We start from the raw sequence: 24,924 nt of genomic DNA, 5'->3' as shown, positions 1-24,924 counted from the left end.
ACGATGTCTGTATGAAAACATTCGAACTGGTTATGAACTAGTGATGGTTTATTTGGTGAGTGGTACATCTTTTAATATTTATTAAGAAATTAAATTATTAATTCTGATTATAAACTATTATGTTTTTTTGTTATGTTAAAAAATAAATTCTAGAAAGTAACTTTAATTTTAACATTAACTGAGTTTAATTATAATATTACTATTTTAAACATAATTTACATAAAGAATTTACATTAACTAAATAAACTGTAGTAAATGAATATTTTTCCATTGTTATAAGAGGAGGAGGTTGTAGTCTAAATATATAAAAAGTTATTTATATGTCTTTAGTTCTCATACAATTAATTAAGTAGTTTTATAGAAACAATCACTTAATGTTATACTTAATAAACAAGACGAAATAAAACAATATCAGCACAAAAACGTAAGACAGCTAATGTTTTCCCCATGTTAAAGGGGCATGATTATTTTGTTCACCAATGCTTGATGTATCATGTGGGAATTTGTAATAGATGAAGTGTAGATAAATTATCCAATGAATGAAGTGTACTAGAATTTATAAGCTTCTATGTAATATTAATTAAAGACTGATTTAATGATTCATGACATTGCTTATAACGAAATCCTAAGATAGGATCAGTATTTATATGTATAATTACTGTTAAATGAAGGAACGAAGCAAATAAATCTCTATCATCTTATGTCTTATCTAAACTTTATTATTATTTTTATTGAATGTCATCAATAAAAATCCTGTTATTTGAAATTGTCATTCTTTCCACAAAGCAACTTCTTGCCATCTTATATTTTTATGCTGGATATTGGTTTATTTCACCTTGTTTATTAAATATAACCGGTTTTGAGTGGTTGTTTATATATGGTTTGTTTTGAGTGGTTGTGGATTTGTCAGCCAAGCACTACTGTAAGCTCATTCTTTGCCTTTGTCATGCCACAGCAAAAATGAACTTATTACAATGCAGATAGTTAGGCATCTTCCTTCCTTCCGTTTTGAATGTCTGTCTTCCTCTCAAGTATGTTTCTCTGATCTACTACGTACAAACTTTTTGCCTTCAAAAAGTGATCCAACTCTTCAGGAGAGACAGATATGCTATCCTAAACTCACTTATAAGACTCAAAAAACAACACCAAAGATGCCCTTTAAAGTAAAGGGCATCTTTGGTGCCTGTCTGAAACTGAAGCAGTCACAAAAATTTTTTGATGCTGTTTTCAGAAGCATTATTCAACAGAATCTGCTAAGCCTATGACATGAATGTTAGTATAAAAGACCAGTTGGACCTACAATTGCTCTCTCATACTAACACCCATGTTACCAACGGAAACTTAGCAGATTCCGTTGAGTAATGCCTCTGAAAACAGCATAAAAAAATTTTGTGGCTGCTCCAGTCTCAGACAGGTACCAAAGATGCCCTTTACTTTAAAGGATTTATCTGTTGAAATGACAGTTCTTCCTGATCACCTACAACTAGCTACCATATATGACCCAGCCTTCATGCCTCCCACTTCATTCACACCTGAATATCATCCCAGAAGTAGAACACCTCATTGAGGGCATTAAGGAAGATGCCTGTTTAAAACAGACAAAAACATTAGCTGTCTTACATTTTTGTGCTGGATATTGGTTTATTTTGTGTTGTTTATTAAGTTTTACACAAATTTTAATTATGTTCCAACATATTTATGAGTAATATTTATTACACAAGAAAAATCATTGTTAACCTTTGAATGTGAGTTATTATAAAAATATAAATTTATGTTTCATTACATGACATCTTTTAAGTATACAAATGCATTTTCAAATTGAGAAATGTAAACGTTTTAAACTAAATTAAAAGAAAATTTTGATAAATTTGACTAAGTTATAAGATGACAAGATAACTTATACGGTAAAGTTACTGACACTATGAGGGCTTCAGATCCAAGTCTGGGAGGGCTATGAAAATTATCAAGTTGGATTTGATCTGAATACATTGGAACTCTTTCTTCACCATCCAGATATCTTCATTGTGCAATTATATGAACCTGGGATGAACACAGGAAAAAAACCCTTTCATCGTACTCAGGGAAGAAGAGTTAAAAAAAAAAAAAAAAGTTATATAGTGCACACTATTATAATGAATTTGTTTAGATTAATAAAAAATATGGATTAGCATGGTTCTATTCAAAGAAAAGGAAACCAAAATAAACTACAGACACATATATATAGGCTTACCAGACATCTCCTTTTGACCCGGATTGTCCCAGTTTGATGATATGGTCCCTGCGTCCTGGCCAGTTTGTCATTTTGTCCCAGTTATTTGGTAAAATTTTAAAAATGCTGAATATACAAGAAGTAAAAATAGTGCAGCCTGGGGTAAAATGGCAATTTGACAACTAAATAATTTCCTCTGTTACACTCACTGTTGCCAATCTAAATATTTTGTATCTAGATCTAAGTACTTTTAATGTTGTCTAGATGTTTTCACCCAAAAGTTATATAGCATGTGGCCTAATGAATTTAGATATTTTATTTTTTCATCCAGATATGTACACATAGAATTTATAATAGCATGTAGCCTGAGATCCAGATATTTTTATTTCATTTTTTACATATTTTATTTCACTTAAAGTTGGCAACATTGAAACTTATTCTGGCCATGTCATTATTGCACATCTCCTATCCTAGTTGAGTTCAAATTGCTAGTTGGCATTTGCAATTATTTTGTACTGTACATTAAATTAATTTAATCTCCAAGCCAAAAAACCCTTTCATTGCACTCAGAGAACGATGTGTTTACTGATGATTAAAAAACAGATTATCTGTTTTCGAAAAAAGTCTGTGATTGTATTGACAAAGTAAAATATGAACTGTGCTTTTCAGAATTTTCAGTAACTCATAGCAGGCGTTCAAATATTAAAAATCACTTAAAATGTGCGAAACACAAGGCAATCCTAGTAGCAATAGGAACCTCCTCAACTATATTGTCATATTTTAAAAGTACCAATTTAAGTGACAAAGAATTTTTTAAAAAAGTTCACACTAGTGATAAATATTAATAAATTAATAACTTCTTAATAATAATTTATGTATAGTTTAGTTATTAAAAAATGTTTTAACTTGTTTTTTGTTAAAAACTTTTTATACAGCTTTTTCAATCATGGGTACTTATCCTAATAGTTGTGAGTATTTTCTCGAAATTGTCCAGTTTGAGAAAAAAAATATTATAGTAAGTCTACATACATACTGAATATATATATATATATATACACAATATATGTTTAGAAATGTTTATATTGTATTTAATACATATATTTATGTTACATATTCTAATACAGTGTTTTTCAACCTTCTTGAATATGCGACCCCTTTACAAGTTAAAAAAGTCTGGCGACCCCCACAGCCATATTAAAACTATGTCAGTGATTTTAAAAACTACTGTACATATTTAATTTTCTTTCTGTTGAGATTTAAATATCGATCAAAAACCAATTGTACTGTAAAATAAACAGGCACAGCCTTCTCACTGAAACTGTAGCTTTTTATTGTAGTGTAGGACCTATAAACACTTGTCTTTTTCTTTTATCCGCGACTTCCCATGTATAGCTTTGTGACCCCCCTGGGGGTTGCGACCCACAGGTTGAAAAACACTGTTCTAATATATAACATAAATATATGTTATATATTAGAATATAAGTATATATGAATATATACTTATATTCTAATATAGTCTATAAAAATAACCTGATTTCATGTTATGTTTGGTCGGAATACTTAGTAAAAAAATTAACATTGGTTAAGATTATGTAGAGTAAAGTATTCATATGCAAGCACACAAACACAAAGTTATTGTTAAAAAATTAAAGACAAATATAGAATTACTTTGCAAAAATTATTTCAAGTAATTTCATTCTAATATATTAATTTTTTGATCAAAACAAACTAACTAGAACAGGGGTGGCCAACCTTTTTAGCAGGCGGGCCAAATTTCAGAAATAATATTTCCTGCCAGGCCACGCACCTAATTTTTTTTTGTTAATTTAAGTAAACAAGCAAGCGTGCTACAGCCTCAACCACATCGTTGCTTTCCAGTAGGTGAGATCGTGGTTAAACACTTGCCTGGTTTAATGTAAATAAACACTAAAAAATAGGTATATTTATTTTTTTTGAAGAAAATTAAACATAATTGAGAATCACTTATTCAATAACCGAGAAACATATTTATTAGACAATTAAAAATATTTAATAATGAGACATCTGACTTTGTTTTACAGAACTAAGTGTATCAAAATTGATCTCGACTAATGTTGTCGCTACACGCAAACAGTTTTCCAAATGAACGTCAGTAATTCGTGTTTTCACTTGTGATTTGATGTACTTCATGCGACTAAAAAGTTGTTCACACGCGTAAGTGTTTCTAAATAGCAAAACCATCGACAGAGCATGTTTGTAAAACGCAGGATATTTATCCTTGTCCAAATACATTTCATAGAATTCTTCAAAACCTTCTTAACTCTTCTAATGTTCATTTGGTGATATGTACAATAAAGTTAACATTTACGTTCATTTGACCAAGCTCCGCGGGCCGCATGCGGCCCGCCTGGAGTCATGTTGCGGCCCGCGGGCCTCATGTTGGCCACCCTTGAACTAGAATGTATGTGTACATAATTCACAAAACCAGAGGTCATTCAAATTATAATATAAAACATTTTTATTAAAGCCTATAATTTAAAATGTAGCATATCTTTAAAATTTAGAAACACAGATGTTTAAAATAAAAGTTAATGTGAAGAATTTTCCATAAATTTAATAGGTATCCATTTCATACTACTAGAAGTGATAATTTCATACACATTTTCAATAAATATTACAAGTTTATTTTTAAAAGTCTGATTAACTTTAGATTTTTGATGATTTTTTCCCCTAATATGCAGTGAAATATTCCTATTAAAATTAAATTTAAAAATTGGCAACTGAGTCTAAAACTGTGTTGTGTAAATTAACACCTGGCAATATTTTATAAATTTTATAATTAGTAATAACTAAAAGCCAAAAAAGTTTAAAATTTATAGATATATGTCATAACAGGAAAAAAATTAAGAAAAATAATGTAATAAAGATTCTACATGTATACTAAATAACATCCTAAAAATACATTGATTTATTAAGGACAAGGAAGAAAAATATTGCACTATCAGTTTCCATTACAGTAAACCTGATGAAACGTTCCAAACAAATTGACAATTTCAATATTGTAAAATCCATGGACAAATTTTGAACACATTTGAATACACAATAAAGACTAAGATGAATTCAAAAGTGACAAGTTAAGGTGACATTGAATGTCAATCAATGGCATGCCAAGAATGGACTAGGAGGACTAGGCTAGTCCCCTAAATACCTATTAAATATTATTTTTAATGCATTTGTATTTGAAATCTTTTGCTTGAATTTTCAAACAAAAGATTTTCAAATACAAATTTATACAGTTGGTGTTTATAATATGTATTTTTTCGTGTATTTTTCTCATTTGTCCTCCCCTCCTTTACACTGAATTCAACTCTTCCACGAACCAACATAAACATCCCTCATGGCTCCTTTAGTTTACTCATTGACAGGACTAGCTTGTAAATCCGTATTTCTGACACACTTATGTTTTGCATGCATCCAGGTAGTTCTGTAATAAGAGATTTTGTTTCTTGTGATTATTGAAAACAAAATTGCATTAGTGATTTTTGTATTTCTATTATCATAAAACACTTAAAAGTTTTCATCTAAAGTGTGAATCTACTTAAAAGTCAGCATAGGTGATTAGAAAGCTTTGAATTCAAAGTGGAAAGGGATTCATTAGGAGAAGTGGCCCCTCACAGCAAAACATAGTGCAGCTGGAATCTGTGAATGATGCAACTGACCTAGGGGAATCATCACATCAAAGTGAAGACAACCAACAATTTCCATGCAGTATTCTATTTTATTAAAACTTATAATTATTAAAAAAAAAAAAAAAGCTTAAAATTTTGAAAGTAGAGATGGTTTTATAAAAAAACTTGTAAACACTAATAATGAATAAAATTGTCATTAAGTCTGAACTACTCGAGATATTACACTACCACCTTTCATCCCACCCCATTGACCTTTAACCATCAAAATTTAATAGCATTAATTCCCCTATTACATAAACCTTCTTGCAAAATTTCAGAAATTTTCGACAAAAAGACAAGAGTTATTAAACTTCAAAGAAAGTGAACAAAATCATGCCCACCACACATACATAAAAAACCCAAATATTTTGCATTTCTTGAAGTTTCAGGATCCCCTAAATCCAAAAATGTAAAAATCTTGGGTAGGTGTTATTGCTTTTGACTGATTGTTATACGCACTTTCCCTATGTTATATATAACAGAGCTGGGAAAGTAAATTAATGTGCCAATAATGTCTGAATAAAATGAATTTTTTTCAGGTGTTTAAATAATAATCGTTATAATGTATAAAAAAATAGGTTTTCTCACATCTGGTTCCTCTTGAAAATTGTCTCACCACATGCCGCTGATGTCAATGATTGGTCCCACCAATTGTTTTAATTATTGAGGCAAAAGAGAGAAGCAATTGGTTTAACATGTAATTGACATTTAATATCATCTTAATTTTGTGCATCAGCTTTTACACCACACTACTTTCAAAATAAGCTCCTACTATAGTTATATGCTTTTGCTAGCATTCATACTACTTGCCAAAACATCCCAGGAAGCCATTTTTTTAGATAACTTTATGAAGTCTCATTGCTTCAAATCTCTATTGCTGATTGGAACATGCAACCATTCAACTTCCATTTTAAGAATAGACAAAAAATCTGTGGGGAAAATATCAAGAGAGTAAAGAACTACATAAATATTTTTAGCACTTCATGGTCAGATATCCATTAACCAGAAACAATTGATAGAAGTTAAACATGGAAGCTACAGCAACAAAAGTTCTTAAAGATATCATAAAAAATGGCTTCCAGGACTGCTTTGACAAGTGATATGGATGCTAGCAAAAGTGTACAGGTACAGGAAAACATTATTTTGAAAGTGGTGCAGTATAAGAGTTTCTGTATAGTGTACCACTTTCAAAATAATGTTTTGAATTATGAATAATGAAGTTTATAAATAACCAGTTTCATCAATATTAATTAATTTTGAATCTATATATATATAAAAATGAATGTATGTGTGTGTGTGTGTCCTTCATGCATTACCACACTGTTTATCCGATTGCCGTGAAACTTTGGGAATATGTTGAATATACCCCAGCGAAGGTTTGTGGCATAGTACGATTGCCATGAAACTTTGGAAAGTTTTTTAATACACTCCCGCGAAGTACATTTATCCTACGATAGATGGCGCGCGTTTACACGAGCATTCGAGCACTGTGTGTTCGATCCATTTCAAATTGTGAAGACCATTTCCCCCTTTCAAAAAATATCTCTATATATGCATTTGTTATTTACGATATTTGTAATAATTTTTGTTTAATCACTTTATTTCAACTTTTTTTGCTAATTATGTATTCGCTCAAACTTCGTTAAAACCTTAACTGTACCCCGAACAACAACCGAAGTTGTAGGAAGAAATTCGCGTATTTTACCGATCTAGGTATCCCCCCTTTTCCAAATTTTAATATCGACTCAAAATAATTTAAAAAGACAAATTACAATAAAACGGTTTATTATCCAACTATCAGAAATTTCACAACGTGCCAAGGAAGAGAGAAAGGAGCAATTAAATAATTAAATTATAAAGGATTAAAAATATATATATATATAAAAATGGGGAATATCGCACTTCTGACAATCGCTTCAATTGTATGGGCTAAATTTAGAGAATCTGTGCTTCTCACATGGACAACTGTATGTGGCCGGCTCACGTGTCGGAAAAACCTTCTGATTTATTCGTGTACGCACCAGACGAAAAAACAAAAAATATCGTGTATCCACAAGCACTCCAATAAATAAATAGAATTGAAACGACACTTTGAAATGTTTTCCCAATGAAAATGAATAATAATAAGTTTCAATAAAAATGATATAATGTAAATTGAATTTTATCATAACGAATTTGCTTGAATTTCCTTTCTTCTGAGATTGCAGCAATGCACAACGGGTAAGCTAGTTTATTATAAATATAGTATACCAAATAAATCAATTAGTATTCTTGTATGAAATTTAGTTCCTTGCAACAGAGTGTTTTATACATATGTTAAGATTTAACATAAGTCTTACAAAATAAAAATAAACAAGCATTGGGTTCTTCAACTTTATTGCAACATTTAAATTTTAGTGGCGTTATCTGTTATGATATTTTATTTAAAGAACAATTTATATTTTTAACTATTATAAAATGTCAAAAAGCTTAATTTTGAGAATAGGGATAAGTTTTATAAAAATTGTAAGTGCTAATAATGAGTAAAATTGTCATTAAGTCTGACCCTAATGGAGATACACACAATTCTCATTATCTCCCAACCCTCTTGACCTTTAACCATCAAAATTTAATAGCATCAATCCCCCAATAAACAAATGTCCCTGCAAAATTTCAGAAATTTGACAAAAAGCAGGAGTTATTAAGCTTCAAACAGGGTGAGCAAGATCATCCGCCACCTACACTAACATCTATACAAACAGAAATTACCCATGAAATAATTTGCATTTTGATGTTTCAAGGTGTTATAAGTCCAAAAATGTAAAAATCCAGGGGGTTATATTTTTCCAGATCAGGAAAGTAAAAACAATAATACAGTACTCTTCTTCAGTGAAGCCAGACAAAACAAGTTCATCCATCTGACATAAATATAATACAAATATAAAACAATGAATAAATCTGAGGATAAAGAAAAAATTCAGTATACATTAAAATGCCAGAATTATTTGAGTTATTCTGAAATTCTCTATTTATTTTAATTTTGAATTTTCCATTCTGATCTTTAAATAATCAGAACTAAAAATTCAACAAAATAAATAAATTGAGAGACTTAAAAAAGTGAGTGATAAACAACTTTGTTAAGTTCACTACGCCATGTTAATGAAGGAATCTTAGTAAGAAGGAATCAAATGTTTTCATATACTCAACAGAAAAAAAAAGGTATATACGTACCATGTAGTATGTATATATGTTTACAACTTGCTAGTATTAAAGTTTGCTTTTTTATACATTAAACTAATATAAACAATCTTACAATAGTTTAAAATGCTTCTTACTCATTATTTTAACTTTTAAAATAAGGTATACCACATTTAGACTCCAAAAATTAATTTGTTTCAAATTTTATAAAGGAATATTAATAAAAATCTAATAATAATTATAAAATTACATCAAAAAACTTAAATTGCATATGACACAATTTTAAAATGAGTCATTTTGTTGATAAAGCAAGATTTGATATTTCTGCAATGAACCTCATGATAAAAATATAAAATTTATCAATTCAGCACTCTCCAATTACTGTATATAAATTTTATAACAGTAACTAAAGAAAAGTACTTTGAAATGATGATTTATCACTTTTAAGAACAAAATATATTTCTAAAAAAGCAAATTAGTTAACACTCTTACATACTTATGACAGAATCTCAGAAAAGGAAAAAGAAACAAAATTGATTTTTGCAAAAGTTTAATGAAGATTAAAATTAGTACTTACATCATTAGCATTAGTTTAAGAATTTAATGATAAGTAACATGAAAGCTAAGTAATGTTGTTTTTCAAAAATTTCATTAATGAACATTATAATGAATGCTTTTTTCCTTAAATTTTGGTAAGAGCAAAAAAAAAAACAAAAAAAAAAAAAAAAACACTTNGAAAAAAAAAAAAAAAAAAAAAAAAAAAAAAAAACACTTCTGTAACCTATACACTTTTCAAACTGAAAATATAAATTTAAAACATGATAAAATGAAAGTTCAAAAACATTTGTATGATGAAATAAGTTATAAATAAAATGAAAAAAAAAATAGGTTCATTTTAAGAATGCAATTTTGAATATTAAAGTTTAAGTCCCCATCAAAAAACTAAACATTTACTAAGCATATGATATTTTAACCAAATCCAAAATACTACCAAGAGGATATTCAGGATAAAAATTAATTTTAAAATTCTTTCTAGTCATTTCTCCAACAGCAAACAAGAAATTTAATCAAATAAAAAACACCAGATTAGTATTTACTTAAAAAGAGAAAAGTATAAAAATATTCTTAAACAGTTTGTTTTCACTAAGCTTACATCAATAATGATTAACTGTTAAGAGTTACACTGCTTCTTATTTATTTAATAATATATTCACTACAAAATACATAAAATCAATACATCTGTATAAAAATATCCTGTAATAAAACAAAAATAAGTAAACATTTAAATGCATACTCATAATTTTTAAAAAAGTTGTATATAATGGTTAAGAAATAAAAATTAAAAATACCTTATTTGTAGGATATGCTGGATTTTTTGGCAAATATATTTGAACTTTCAGCAAATTATTATTTACATATTTTATTGAATAAAGTTAAGTTATTTTATGTATATTCAATTAGTTTTACTTACAAATATAGAAAATATAATAGTTATATGTTATTTAAATTTTAAAGTGTAACTTAATGTTTTGGAGTGGATTGATTGAGAATATTAATTTTATATTTATTTATGTAAAGGTTTTTGTGATATTTTCACAATTTTATAGCAAATGTTTGTAGAAACAAACATGAAAGAAAATTATATTTAGTTGCAATATCATTTACAATAATCAAATTTTGAGAGAGAAAAATAACCTGAGTAAAATATAAATTCTATTTTAAATGATCAAACCAGAAAAAAAAATCTATATTTTTTTTATTATTCTAGAAGAAAACTAGCAAAGCATCTGCATAATAAACAAAAGTTGTAGGTTCAAGTTCTGTTCCAATCAATCTTTCTTTCCAGATTAGTCGAAATTAATTAGTTTATTTCTAAGTATCAAATGATTGCAGTATTAACTTGGGCTATTTTACCACTACTATTAACTAAATTCTAAATAATCTGATACTAGAGGTAGACATTAGGAACCATCTCTTATTAAATTTAATAATTATAATTAAATTAATATTTATTAAATAATTTAGAATATTCTGGAAGAAAAGAATTGGCTCGAAGTGAAACTTGAACCCAAAACTGCTGCTTACTGTGCAGATGCATAGCCAGTTACGCTACTCGGATCTCTGTCTGACCCTCTGCTTCCAGAATATTTAACTCAGATATAACCACATTTACTTACAGTACTGACTGGGAACATCCCTATATCCGTGGCCTATAATTATCCACTGTGGTGCACAGCTGGCTATCGCTTTACCCCCGCATGATAAATATAAATATATATACATATACATACACACAAATATATAAACATCTTGAAGCCCAATGTTTATATCTGTCTACTTTTAGTCCAAATAACATAATACAGAATTTTCAATTTGTCCAGATTATCGAACATGTGCAAATTAGCATTTTAAGTACTGCAAATTCCAAATACACTGTAATTCAAGTTTACAGTCGACCCCCCTATAACGTACATTCCTATAATGGAAATTCCTATAACGTAGCGAAAAAATTGTAGCAACTTTCGTATAACGTACCTCCTATAATGTCGTTTCGCGAGAAGATTGATAGAGTCTGGACCAATAGTGGATGAGCAGCCGAACTACTTTCCTCCGACCCTGCGCCACGCTACGGAGCGGCTAAATTGAGTTTGCTATCGTCTGTTTAGTATTATATATAAATTATATATAAATTAGGTACTGTACATATAATTATATATTAATTATATATAAATTAGGTACTGTATATATAATTATATATTAACTTAATTTATTGTAACTTTATTATAATTATATATATGCTTTCTGCCGCCTGGCAACACGCTACGGAGATTTTAGGCTAGTAAGTTGAGTTTATTATCGTCTGTACAGTATGTAAATTAGGTACCGTAAGTCTAATACAGCACTAATTTTATACATTTCTTGTGAAAGAAACACTTCTTATTCAACGTCCATAAAAATTATTTATATTAATGATTTCTCTGAAGGTCAAGTTATTTTTATGCGAAAAATTCGTTATTAGAAATCGCGGCTGCAGTTTAATGTGCTGTTCCGCGATGAAAACCAGCTTTAAGCAACGACGTAGTCGAACGGTACACACTCGGTAAGTAATCCTATAATTTTTTGTTTATAGCATAGTTTATACAGATTATTCCCAAAAAATTATATGTGTTTTGGAAATGTTGAGTCGAATTAGTCTAGAATCGGTTAATTTTATAGAAGAAAACCTTTCGAACAGCCTTAGTCCGTAAAGTTCCCACCTATCGGGCTGCGATTGGCTCATGTATTTAATCATTCCTACAGCGTAATTTTCGGTAAGCGTGGAACGTATCTAAGCGTTATAGGGGGGTCTACTGTACATATTCTAAGTTCAAACCAGTATTTCACAAGAAATGTAACAATACTTACAAAAATTCAAAATATAATTATTGAATTCTTAAATTTAAACAAAAGATACACTAATCATAATTTCAAAATTACAAATTTTGAATGAATGTTAGAACACCAGAAGGTAACACAAGCTAAAAGAACAGTAATAATGAAGTTACTCAAAAAATTAATATACAGTAGAACCTCGATTATCCGGACTAATTGGGGATGAAGGTAGTCTGGATAAGGAAAAATCCGTATAATCGAAACAAATACTTTAATTTGTTTTTTAATGATAATATAACACGTTTCCTTTCGATGACATATCAAAAGAAAACGTGTTGTAATATTAAAAGTAAATACTGTATTTAAATCGTGATCAAATTTTCAAGAAACAAACGTTCGTATTGAATTTGGACTACTACTGACCAGCGCTAACAGACTAGCTATTGTTTAAAAGGCCCTCTGGCGGCACAAGAAGATGGATTTTATAAAATAAAAAGCAGTTGAAACTGCATTTTTATGAATAAAAGTTTGACAAACTATTTATCGTTTTATGATGAGTAAAATTTTTTCGTCGCATTCTCGGCTTTTAAGTAATGCATAAACCTTCGAGGCGCAAGGCCCTTCGGACCGCGAGGCATAGGCGGTGGCCATGCCTTACGCCGCCCTTGGTTATAGAAATGATGTAATTTGAGTATAAATTATTTATAAATACGTATGTCAAGTTATATTTTTATTACGACACAAAATATATTTAAGAGTTTATGACCACTGTGCCGGGTGAGACGTTGTTGAAACAAAAAATGTTATGCATTCCATCACGTACAGTACATAAACAGTGTCGTAATTCGCTAAGTGCAAATCAGCAAATTCGTAAAATTTTTGTTTATTTTGAACAATCCGGATAATCGAAAATCCGGATAATAGAGGTCCGGATAATCGAGGTTCAACTGTATTTTTCAATGGTCAAATCAGAATTTTTGACACACTGCTTTGCTGTATTTATGTAGTTCATTAGCCAAGTTCTAGTTCAAGAATTAACTTGGCCATATCATTTGATTATTTCTATAATTCAGGCTTAATAAGTTAAATTTTTATTATAATTCAGGCTTTGATTCTTTATGTGATTAGCATATCTATGTTGATAATCACTTAGTTTCTTTAAAATATTTACTTTATTAAACAAAATTTAAAAAATTCCTACTCAGTCCTGAGTATTTTCAAGCCTACAATATCATTATCAGAAGCAAAACTAATAAAACTATCCACCCAAAAAACAGAACTCACTCCAACAACTTAAAAATTCAAAATCATTCTAAATTCTATTGAATGCTTTGTAGTTTGAATCAAAAATCAACAATAGACAATGAACTTTAATTTCTTTTTAATGTAATCAACAAGAACTTTATCAATTCTAAATAATAAATGCACTACAGTCGACCCCCCTATAATTACGATTCCTATTAAACTACGAAAAAATTGTGACCGGTATCCGTAAAAAACAGTAAAAATTCCCTATAATTACCTCAAACGTCATCGGGCAGCCGAACTACTTTTCCGCCGTCCGTAGCGCCACGCTACGGAGAGATTTCTATCGTCTGGACAGTATTATATAAATTATATATAAATTAGGTACTGTACATATAATTATATATTAATTATATATAAATTAGGTACTGTATATATAATTATATATTAACTTATTGTAACTTTGTTATAATTAAATATATAATTTCCGCCGTCTAGCGTGGCGCCACGCTACGGAGATTTTTACGCTAACTATCGTCTGTCAGTATGTAAATTAGGTACCGTAAGTCTAATACAGTACTGTAATTTTATACATTTCTTGTGAAAGAAACATTTCTTATTCAACGGCGATTAAAATTATTTATATTAATGATGTCTCCGAAGTTCTACGAAGTTTTCACAGAAAAATAAGTTGTTAGAAATCGGCCGCTCTTTGCTGAGCTGTTCCGCGACGAAAACAATGTTGAGCAATGGCAATGTCGAATGGTGACACTCGGTAAGTAATCCTACAATTTTTTGTTTATAGCGTAGTTTATACGGATTATTCCCAAAAAATATATACGTATTTTGGAAATGTTGAGTCGGATTAGTCTAGAATCGATTAATTTTATGGAAGAAAATCTTTCAAACAGCCGTAGTCCGTAAACTTGACACGTGTCGGGTTGTGATTGGAAGGATTCGTAAGAAATCGGATTCCTAAAGAATGGAACATATCTCTATCTTATAGGGGGGTCGACTGTAAATACTGGATAATATTCAAAACACGTAATCAAAAATCCAGCTTGTAAAACACAATGTTGGAGAAAAACAAATGTTTTCAATTGCTTTTAGCAATCATCCTCAAGTTAAAGAAATCATTCAGAAATGTATATCAGAATAGAACATATGATGGAATATAATAATTTAAAATAAAAAACAAACATCAGATATATTGGGATGTAATTATCCAGATCAGTGGTTCCCAATTAGTTTTTCCTGCATACCACTTTAAGAAAGAGCTCAAACTCGCGTACCCCTTATAGCAGAAATTCATATTAAGCCATACTAATATTATAAATTCAAAGGTAATTATGTCTGTCTGTCACCTTTTCACGGCTAAACCACTGAACAGGTTTTAATAAAATTTGGCACAGAGATAGCTTACATGTTGGAGATGAACATGGGCTACATTTTACTGTGAGAAAATATCTTACTCCCACGAGAAAATTCCATATAATGCGGGCGAAGCTGTGGGTAGACAGCTAGTGATAAATAGAATAAGTTTTTTTTTTTACATTTATTACCTTTAAAATACAATTTTAATAATAATGAAAATAACATAAGGTTATTTAATTTTAATGTTACAAATGTGCACGATTTTCTTTGCATAACTTTGCAAAATCTGGTTGCTTTTTGATCAGCTTTAGTCTCGAGTCATCTTCGAGTTAAAGTAGGTTACGATGTTTAGTTTTCATGTTTGTCACGGCCAAAAATCCGCTCTCGCAGAGGTATGTTGTGCAAAATGGCGGTAAATATTTTATTGCCGCTTCGCTGACATGATGATAATGATAATTGTACAATTAACACAATTTGTGTTAATTGTACAATTTTTGTTTCTTGCATAAGAATTTCATTTAGATATTGTCACAAATGCATTTTTTTATGAAACTTTGAGATTATTTTTAGTTATAAATAAACAAATTTGTGCATTTGACATCATTTTGTAAATTGCCGAATTTTTGATGGTCCATCCATTATTTTTTTGATTGCTTCATCTCATGCATTTCAATTTTAAATCGACCGATTTTAGATTGCTGCACGTACCCCCAGGGGTACGGGTACCACTAATTGGAAACCACTGATCTAGATCATCTAAGTCTATTTTCAGGTAAAATACTTGAAGTTCAATAGTTAAAACTAAATAAGCTTTTCTAAAGCATTTGACCTTTCAAATGCAATAATAATTGATTTTCTTACATTCTTTTGAATATCATACTGCCATAACTTATGCCTAAGAGTTACAAGATATTTGTAAATAATATCAACAAGTGTTCTATGGCATTCAGATTAAGATATGATTAAAATTATTGTAGAAAATATAAGATGTACCACAATGGTGTTACTAGGGTTGGTGTCACACAGCATGGTAAATCATGGTGTCACTCCCATAGATTTCTTTTTGTACCAGACCATACAGAATCCTTAACATTTTTTGTACATACTAATATTACTCAAATTTTTATTTTCATATATTGCTGACTGAATCAATAATAAAACTAATATGACAACTAGCAAAATTAAAATTAATCTTTATCTCACACACTTAGCCTATATGTATTACATTTGTAAAATGTAAAATAATTTTGTATTTTTTATTATTTGATGACAGCTCTGACTGAAATGCATTACAAGGTTAAGACAGGAGATTAGCATAGTTTTAGCATTGTAGATAGTGTACTGGATACATACATAAGATGGATTAAGTTTTTGTTTTTGTAAACTAACTACAGAAATATTTAAAATAATAAATTTCTGCTTAAACACTTCAAAAAATTTTATAGTGTCATTTTTGCTTCATCTCTACGATGGTGTTATCCAGTGCAGTCCTGGTCTCCTTGTAGTGACATCAGTGATGTACCAATATTTAAAAAATAAATAATGATTATCAAATGCAAATCCTAATATATAAACTACACATTCACCAAATAAAAAAATTATGATCCAGATAGAAAAATATAGTTTGAAGTTTCTGTAAATAGCACCAAAATTGTCGCTTGGCAATATTTTTTATTAAAGTGGCAAAAAAAACTTAGTCTGCTTATTTCATCATTCAGTGTGAAACAGAATCACAAAGTGCTCTTCAAGAGAAACAGCAGAATGTTTAGCCCTCGTGCACCACACATTTAGTGATTTCATGACATCATGCTGCAAGTTCAGGCAGGAAGTGACATTGAGAACCAATGGCAGTTTTTGAGCAATGATGCCCAGTTTTCAGATTAATTAACATGTTACTTTTGCTTTCCAGATGCCAAGCTGATAAGGTTACCAGCACCGGCATTAATTAGTAATACTGGTGATGATAAATAATTTGAAGTGATGAAAAAATAAAAACTGGCAAAATGGTTGGCAACTTTTAAAAATTTTCCAAGACCACCCCTAGTAAAGAGCTTTGTTTTTGATTAAAATCAATGCCTTTTCATATGCTGAATATCCAACCAAGTTAGTGAGACACCCATCTACTTTGTCTTGGCTAGTTAGAACATTTGGCATGTTTTCAATGGATATTGATTTAATTCCATCCATAGACAAAAGAAAATTGCTAAGTTAGAGAAGTCACTGATATCTAGAATTAAATATTTTTCAAGACTGGACTGTCATTGAATTGAATATCCATTTAATTCTGTTTTAAATTATTTTTAAAATGAATGCTCAGATAACAAGACATTTGAGTCTTGAAACAAATTTAATCCAGCTGATAATTGTCTTTTGATTTATTTAGCATTGTTTTTTTGTCTTAGACTTAATATTGTACCAACAAGTCATTTTCTTTCTTTGTAGACAGAATTTATACACAGAGATTTATAATTCAGTATTATTTACTTACAAATAAATTCAGTCATTTAATCTGTAAAGAAATGTTTTAAATTTAATAAATAAACTATTAGATTGAAATTAAACCATATAAAATATCAGAAATAGATTAATTATATTATAATGAACAAATAGATGAATTCTAATAAAAGTTTAAAATTTCAGCACAAATTATTTTAAATTCAATTTTCAAAACTTTAATTTCATTTTCAAGATTATCTAGTAATAAAATATTGATCATCATCGTTGTGTTTTAATTAACAAACAAGATTTATTATTGATAACCTTGTAAAGAGCAGTACTATTTAATTTCCTAATCAAATTAGTTGTAAGTGAAGTAATACAGTAACAAATAAAATAAAATATTGTTATTTGCAAATTAACTCTATATTACAATTTTAATAACTTAATAATATTAAATTCTGCATTATTTATTAAAACAAAATCCAACTTCTCTACCTTCTTTTTTGCTATTTGATTGCATCATAATGATTAGTTTAAATCAGTGATTCTCAAACTTTTTCGATCCACCGCCCCCTTTGTTCCATAAAGTTATACCCAACGCCCCCTAACCCATTTTCTCTTGTGTGAGAAAAAGATTGGAAATATTCTTAGGAAAACTTTTCTATGAATCTCACACTTTGTGCCCTTACTGTACATTGTTCTCATCATCTGGAAACCATTGAACGCAATGTTTCCTCTTATCAGCCCCAATTTTGCCTATGGTCACCGTTCAATACCCTGCCTCTATCATAGATCTATTCATCGCGCCAGAAGGGGGCGTTATTGCTTACTTTGAGAAACGTTGAGCTAAAATAAAAGTCAATATTCAGATAAATCAAATTCAGATAAAATAAAGTCAATATAGTTAGAAATATTCAAGTTGTGACCTTCAATAAAAAATAAAAAATATATAAAATGTCAACATTTTATATATATTCCGTCGAATTTTTATATATAGAATTTGTCTGCCGTCGCCCCTCTATATTTCCTTATCGCCCCCCAATTCTCTTTGAGCCTTCTACTGCCCCCCTGAAAGCCTCCAGCGCCCACAAGGGGGCGTTATCGCCCACTTTGAGAAACGCTGGTTTAAATCATATAATTTGTTTCAAATCAACTAAAGTAATACTTTTACCTAATCTTTCTTTCATTACTGAATAATGAATTTCAAATAAGAATATATAAAACTCATAAAATTCACTAGATCACTAATAAAATCATACATATGTTTATAACAATCTTCATAAAATATGATATTTTAAACTAAAAACAATGTGCTTTAAATTTAATTGTCAAATGCTATCGTAATGTAAAGTAAAATAAAAAATATCTAAATATAGAATAAACCATCATCTTTAATTTAGTAATTCGAATTAAAGTTACTATCATCATCACATTCAAAATATAAGAATAAAACTCTCAAATAAGTTCAATTAAACTTACATCTACATTTAAATTCAATGATTAATTGGAACTAATATTAATAAAAACACATAATTTAACACTTATTTATAATTTAAATTGCTAAATTAATGGTTGTTATTTTATTTTAGTCATCCAGTTTTAGTCTTCCAGTAATGCACACTAGACATTTCTTACTTTTAGACATTTTAATTTTTTGTTTTGTTTGTTTAAAGAAAGAATACAGTACATACATAATTGCTATATAATTTATTTAAACTTCATTATGAAACTAGCTCATCAAGAATTAATTCATAACAATCATACAACACGAATGCCAGATCTCACAATATCAACCCAATTTGTAACAGTTCAAAGATTTCAATAATAATGACCTGAGCAATTCATGTAGCAGACATACAGACTGGTAAAAATACATTTGAAAACATTTCTCATTGCATAAACATCTATTCTATTAAACATATTTAAAGTAATTTACATATTTTATATTTATATTTGCTCAAAATTAATTTTAATTATAGTTAATGAAACTAACTAATAATTTCATTTGTATTAATTTTGAATTAAATTGAATAAATGAAAATTATTTCATACTACTACTTCAGTATTAAGTACTTGCAACTAAATTTGAGAATTTATTTCAGATTTATTGACATTTTAAAGTAATATTCAGTACACTAATCCCAAGTTGTCTTATTGTATATTTAAGTGGATGAGAGCAAGAATTTAATTAAGTTTTAATATAAATATTATGATTGTTATCTGTTATTTAAATGATGTAAAACTACTTAAAATATAGTCATCATTAAAAATTTTGTTTCTTCTATTGTCTGATCAGAGTGAGAAGAAAACAAAACAGTGTTAAACAAGAGGAAGAAAAGGACAGATCAAACCTTGTATACGGACACTGACACAATAGATTATTACATCCTTTACTACTACTTCTCTGGATATGTTGAGTTATTATTTAGTTTTTGTTGAGGTATTTTAAAAAGTATATAGATTTTGAAACTATTTAAATTTTTCAAGGATTATTTAATATAAGTTTTTTAATCTTTTAATTTTGTTTATATTCTTAAATTGTATTAAATTATTATTCATTGTTTATTGTAAATGAAATGTTATACAAGGAAAATTATCTATTTATAAGTATATGTAAAACATACACACAGTATATATAAATAAACTATCTTTTTCTAGTCATTCTTAATGTAATAAAAATGTCATTATCTAATATAATAAAGCACAGTAGTTATTTAGCTATATCAAGTAAAAATACCTGATAGACAAGTTTCTGACTATTTGCATGTATTTACAACTATCACTTCTGTATAAACTGAAATTTAATATGAAAGTTTCTATTACAGATATTAAACTGTGAAAATTTAATTTTTCTAAATCAACTATCACAATGATTTCAGTCAATCACCAATACTATAATTAAAATATTAAAAATAAAAAATTTTCCAACACATGTATAACTTTAAGATATTATCTACTCAAATAATTTAATACATAACATATTTGTTTATTATATTAGTTTATATGCTTTATTACTTTTAAGAATGTAGCCTACTGTGAATTTATTTAGAGGAAAAAATTCTATAATGTCGAGTTACTCAATTTTACAAATTGTGAATAAATTTAATAAATTTTTCTTAAATCTAGTTTTAAATATATTTACATTTCAGGGAAACATTATTTTTGATTTGACTCCCTCATCTAAGCATTCCATTATTAAACAATTTTAGAATGGAAAATAAATTATTGCTAGCCATAAATAATTTTGTATTAAAAAGTTTGATGATTTCATTTAACTCTGTTATGCTAATTATATTTAACTTGATAATTATAGTTCAAGTGAAAATTTCCAAAATATTAAATGAAGAATGCTACCTTGGAAAGGTTTTTAACTTGATAATATAAATAATAATAAAATTATGAATCATAAGTAAATGTTGGATTGTTCAAGTATTTAAAATGACTCCAGGGTACAAAAATTTCATTTCTATCATTCCTGTGAGATTGAAATTCTATGCAGAGTAATTTTAGCATTACAGTTTTTTTCAAGACACTCTAATTGCTTCAAAGTTTTTCGGAATAAATTATAAGTATCAAATTCCAAATGTCTTCTCAAAATAAAAATTTCCTGGTTGATGTTACATACATAAGTGGTTCACAAAGTATGGTTAGTGAACCATATGTGGTTCATATGCATGTGTCAGGTGGTCTTTAATGCTGACCTAGTCATTTTTCCAAAATGCAATTCTATGCTGTTTAGTCAGAGAAAAGTATGCATTTTCAATATTACATATCGCTCTCTCACATTAGATTATCAGATAAATGGTAGACAAAATATAATTATTTAAGGCAATATTTACAGGATAAGAAGTGGACAGTGGCAAAGGTAGTCTGCAGTTCATCTGTAATTCAGTTTAAATAGTCCACAAATCAATAGCTTTGAGAATTTCTGACCTACATAGAACTTAAAAATACAAATGTAATTTATTGGCTTCTATCTATCCAAATAATTTAGCAAATATATTCAACATTTATTAAATGCTTTAATTATCTAAGTATTTTCAAGCCGTAGAGCTCATCTTTAAGAAGCTCTTTATCGTAAAAGGTTACATGGAAACTTATAAGAGTTATATTTTTGCTGATAAAAATGTTTGAGAAAATATCTGTTATACTTAATGCTTCTTTAATTAATTACTATTACATTTAATATATTTTTTTATTACAATTAATTGCATTATAATGAGAAAGGATAAAAGGATGAGAAATGTTTTTGTATTTAATTTGAATACAATATTTTTGATTTTGAAAGTTACTTTTATTCAAAGACATATTAATACACTATATTTCAATATTAAAAGTTTAAATCCAATGTTGATCAACAGTTCTTTCTGTGCATCAAAGGTATGTCATAATACAAGTTATAAGTTACATACTGTACTAAACTGGAACTCATATACATAAAAACTCGATAACACTTTGTCATAACACTAATTAAAAATAAGTACGTGTACTGTATTAGTATAAAATATTAATAAAAACTGTATTAATTAACAGAGTCAACAATATTACTTCTTATAATAATATACAGGAACAACAACAAAGACTGATTTTGAATTTAACACATCTATCTAACTTAAATTTTTCAGAAATAATCAAATATCCTTTAACATAATATTCTGTGGAACAGTTTTTATACCTGGTAATTTGAAATAAGATTCCATACATATTAAATTTAAACAAATGCAGTAGAAGAAATTTAAAGTGAAAATGAACATTTAAAATATAACAAATAATAAACTGAAAGTTTGAAAATTTTGAGAAACAAATACACCAAATTTGAAAATTTTGAGAAATAAATACACCAAGACACTTAATGTTGTTTTTATTACATGTTTAATTATGAAAAATACCCTTGTAGTAATTCAACAACAAAAATTAATTTTCCAGTAATATTATGTAAAAACTCAAATATGCCTACTTATTGTATATTGAAACTTATTACAGTATTAGGAAGCTCTTGACTGTTATTAGCTAAATTAGTACTTAGCAATATCACTCTAAATGTCATAATCAATTACAATATATAACTAGAGACTTAAAATACATCAGCTATTCCTTAATTTGTATTAATTAGTGTGTTTCTTTACATAGTGTTTCTAATAATGCCTTTTTGCTACATAATTCAACAGACCTACTGTTTATTTGGATGGAACTGAGAATCATACTTAAATTTTGATTTTAAATCTAGTTATGTCACATAGTTTTAATTTAAGATTGAAAAAATTTCAGTCAATACATACATATTTTTGGTTTTTTGATCTAAACTCTTTCACAGATGAATCAAAGAACTAAAAGATTTTCTATCATTTGCCAATAACTATAAAATTAATCATTCTTTTTAATAAAGATAATTTAAAGTAAATAACACACAATATTGTTAATACTTTGCATAAATGAATCAATCTATGCACAAACCTCACTTCTAAAACATTGACTTTTCAGGAAGATCAAAAAAACCTACTATAAATTATTCAATAAACTCAACTAAACTTTAATGCCTTCATCAAACAGTCACACATTATTCAGATAACTATGGATATATTGTAACAATATGGAGAAAAGAACTTTATTATGTTATTTGGGAAAAAATCCATCATTTCAGACACAAGCTATTTTACATATGGTAGATAATCATTTTCATTTCATTTATTCAGCTTTATCCCAATCAAACCGATACTTATTAAAACACTACACCCAAACACCTGTTAATAGTAATAATAATAATGCCGAAATAAATGTACATATAATGTTTTGTTATTACTTATAATTTAAGTTTGTTTGCATAACAAGTTCTGTTAAAAAGAATTACACAAGCATTTTCCTTCCTAAATACAACAAATAATTGTGAAATTCTTAAAATTTCCCATTATAAAAGAGGACTTTTATATGTTCATAGTGTATTAAACACCAAAGTTTAACAAAATAAACACTAGGTGGAGAATATTTTGTATTATTATTATTATTTAAAATATTTTTCAACAGATTATTGTGTATATATAAATATATTTGTCAAGTTAAAAAAGAATTTTTAAATATAATAATAAAAGGATATATCAGTGATATTAAATACATTTTCTGAAGGTTGTTCATTAACTGACACATATACTAAAATAAACTCATATGTAAATACATCAATTACAACACTACTGAATGTTAACGTGTAAAACACATAACAGAACATATAAAATTTTATAAATCAATAATTTCTACCTGAAAAATAACTAAATATTTTGCCATATATTCTAGGCTTATGCCTGAATGTTAACTTATGTAAAAAATAATCATCGACACATATCGAAATATTCTTCATTTGTGTATTATTAAAATAGAACATAATTACCTATAGCTTAACCATAAATCGCCGGAAGCAGAATAAAACGTCTCATCTTCCGATTAGCGATGTAATAAGTATCGAAACTATCATTCGTTTTCATCTGGACCGTCAGCCATGACGGCTTCTGACGTCATTTTGAAAATGATAATTTTTTTTAAATCGGAAAGTTAATAAAAATAAATAATTACGTTCATTAATATATTTTTTAATAAATAAAATTCTAATCGTAATATTAATTTACTACTTTTAAGAAATTATAAAATTATTTACGTCGATAAATATATATATATTCAGACGATTAAATTTTCGTTCTCGTTTAGTTTTCGTACATGCGCAATAGCATCCGGTTTTGCCGGTGTTTTGTACATCGTCTGGTTTGAGAAGAATTTTGGTTTTTTTTTTTTAATTATACAATTTTATTAAGATAATAACACGTATAAAATGACAGATAAGGATTCGGGTGAGTTTCGTCCGTAACGGTGATGTATTATATAATTTATTGCGTTTATTTAAGTTGTGTAATGACTTTTAGTGCTGCCATTTTAAGCCTAACTTTGGATTTCCCGCCTTTAACCGATTCTGTGTTAAATATGTCGAGTGGATTTTTCGTCCGACGTTTTTAAAAATTATTTCGTAAATATTAATAAATCCTTTCACATTTCCGTATATAATTACAAATTTGTACGGTAGGCAACGTGCTTATTTCGTATTTGATTATTTGAATTGTTTTGATCGTCACGTTTAGTTTTCGTTTTGAAATTGATGCATTTATCGTAATTCCCGGGAAATTAACTTTCTTTATTAATGAGACGTTATATTAATAAATCGATTTACGATATTGTCAAAACAGAATTTAATATATTTCTATACAAGTCACATTAATGAATGAAATTATCTCGTACAATCCTGAACAATATAAGAGGTGGAGTGTTTCTACATTTATGTTACACAATCATGCCCTCCACTTCCAATAACTGAGGATGAGTCCTATATATTGTTGCCATGCATTTTAGTCAAGACAGTTATAA

The 24,924-nt window shown here is 28.2% G+C and overlaps 1 protein-coding gene across 1 annotated transcript in view; it reads right to left on the bottom strand.

Moving 5' to 3' along the window:
- The window catches only part of LOC111622009 (ralBP1-associated Eps domain-containing protein 1-like), a 75,314-nt gene extending 51,288 nt beyond the window's left edge, over positions 1-24,026 (bottom strand). The window contains exon 1 of the mRNA XM_023364311.1: positions 23,903-24,026. The gene's annotated coding sequence lies outside the window, so the exon portion shown is untranslated. The remainder of the gene's footprint in view (positions 1-23,902) is intronic.
- Positions 24,027-24,924: the final 898 nt, after the last annotated feature.

This window comes from Centruroides sculpturatus, unplaced genomic scaffold, assembly GCF_000671375.1.
Source record: "Centruroides sculpturatus isolate CEXI.00-Female unplaced genomic scaffold, Cexi_2.0 scaffold268, whole genome shotgun sequence".
Taxonomy (NCBI): Eukaryota; Metazoa; Arthropoda; class Arachnida; order Scorpiones; family Buthidae; genus Centruroides; species Centruroides sculpturatus.
The sequence above is the reverse complement of the archived record's forward strand: the minus strand, read 5'-3'. Positions and strand labels throughout refer to the sequence as shown.